Genomic DNA, 2,493 nt, shown 5'->3' with positions numbered 1-2,493 from the left:
TCTCCTTCCACGAGCTTGGTTTCCACGGTCGCCGAGCCGCTGTCATCAAGTGCCGGAATCAAGCTGGACCAGGACCATGGAAACGAAGCAATTTAATGATGACTATTGAACACGAGAGAATGAATATTTATTTTTCTCCCATGGCCCTCTCTCTCTTTATCCACCGCTTCATATCTCCGATGTCTATTCATGTTTCACTTTGGGCGATCGAAGGGTCAAAATCGGAAAAAAAAAAATGCTTGATCCACGTTTTCCTTGTCCATCCATACTTTTATTGAGAATGCATTTCTGAAATATTCGAACAAATTTTTGTTGATACCATGCTAAAGCTAGGGCTTGTGAGAAAAATGAGAAATTCAGTTGAAAGTTGCATACCATCTTCAATGTACAATTTCGAGCACTTCAAACATAGAAATGTCAATGACGGCACCGGCCACGTCCTTACGGCCATCGGGGAATATCGAGATCACCTGTGCATCTTCGTGGTTTTAAAAGATTTTTTTTAGTGGAAGAGTTCAAAAGCTACATGATCAGGATTCACCTTGTTAAGTGATTTTTAATGCCGAACTATTCAAAGATTGCTTTTTGTAACTGCGGCAAATAAATAAAACCATACGTACGTGTTTCTCATTTTTCTTTAAACAGGAATAAGAGCTTATGCCAAATCTAAAAATGTTAGCCTTAGCCCTTATTCTGACATCCATAGCATGTTAAACGATTAAATAAATTCTGCGACGCAGGAAAAACACGAACCGGCTTGCTTGAATTTCACCAAGTGCACTCTATTTCATGCATGTCAATGTTTGTTAAAAAAAAAACTAATTCAGAAATTTAAATAAAATAAAAAACGTTCTTAAGTACGGGTAATGTAAGAACGACACTGAAGTAGAAGTATTTGATTTTTATTGAAAATTTTCACGTCTCACTCTTTTTTGCCCAAATTATACCGCTCTAAAGTTATGCCGTTGAAAGCTATAGATTTAATTAGCAATTTTATATTAGATGCCAAACCAATTTTGACCACCAAACAGTATAGAAACCGCCTATAGTATGTCAGTTCGGTGCGCCACGAAGTAGAGGGCGGGCGAAGTGCTCAAAAAGTTGTTCTCTTGTTCCGATGAATAATTATCGACCATATTCAACACGGGCCAATTCGCGCTGCCATTCTTCTGTTCAATTTCGAATTATATCGAATGAATATTCGATTCGAGGTTTGTGGGTCCAATTTTGCGGAATTTGATATTGCATTTCCGTCCAACTCTGACACAATTTAACTCGCTCAATCAGTAAGATTTTGTTTACCCAAAAGGAGATACCTCTCCAGTCCGCCCACCCCAGCGCAACGATGTCAAATTCGTGGAATTTTTGGCACAAGTTTACAAAGACTTTCATGACCAGCCGGCATCTAACTTGGGACATGTTTACAGATTCCGCAACCATACCGAGCAGGAGGGTTCGGAGAAATTGACTGTGTTTGTCATTTCGTCAAAAAAGTTTTATGGCACGGTGCCAATCAGGAAGCTAGTGCGCCACCAATGGTATTCGCTTTGTGAACGAGTCGAACTTGGCAGCAGATTTTAGTGAAAGGTGAAAGTTGGCAGAAAAACACTCTTCTTCGCCATTACCTATAAATAGTGGTCCGTTCAGACTGGTAGGTTGATTGAGCATAAACAACGTATAATTGATAGTCTGGGTAAAATTTTGGGATATGCCTCTCATAATCGAAGTAATGATGCTTTGAAACATCAACTTGAAGAACTACGGTATTTATAGGAAAACATGCTGGTTATTATGTTCTTGGAACAATAAGTTTACATCAGTTCCAAATTTGATAAAGAAGAATGCCCTCAATGCGATTTTCTAAAGTTGAATTTTTATCTAGCATGAGCCCTTGATACATAGAGTAAAGTGGGGCAAAAGTTCGAGTGGGGCAAGAGTTTCTTTTTAAGATTTCTAGCTCAAATCAAATCAAAACTTAGAAATGTCATGGTGGTTCGAATGCTATTCAAGTAAGAGACTTTCACTCCAAATATCATAAAAATCGATTGAGATTTGGAAAAGTTATGGCTATTTGTTGTTTTTCGACGTAAATATTGTAATATTTGGTCAAACTTTCGATGCATGGAACCAAATGAAGATAAAATATTTTTCAATATTTTATGTAAGGGCGTTTCTAGGCCTATCATAAGGATGCTTTGATGTGGATTTGATTTCCATAAATAATTGTAATCAATTTTTGGCCCATAGCGGGGCAAAAGTTCGAATCTGCGGGGCAAAAGTTCGACCCATGTATGAACCTACGGAAAATGTTTCAAATTTCCTGAAATCTACATATTATCTTCAAAGGAGATTGGGCAAATCTGGGCCCGGAATGTACACAGATGACCCATATGTCATTTGAAAGATCTAAGTGAGACAAGAAAAAGTTTGTATGGGGTCAAAAATATTCGTCGTGGGAGAAAAAAGTTATTTCGCATGGTTTGAGATGGATTT

Source organism: Aedes aegypti, chromosome 2 (assembly GCF_002204515.2).
Source record: "Aedes aegypti strain LVP_AGWG chromosome 2, AaegL5.0 Primary Assembly, whole genome shotgun sequence".
Classification (NCBI taxonomy): Eukaryota; Metazoa; Arthropoda; class Insecta; order Diptera; family Culicidae; genus Aedes; species Aedes aegypti.
This window is presented reverse-complemented; position numbering follows the sequence as displayed.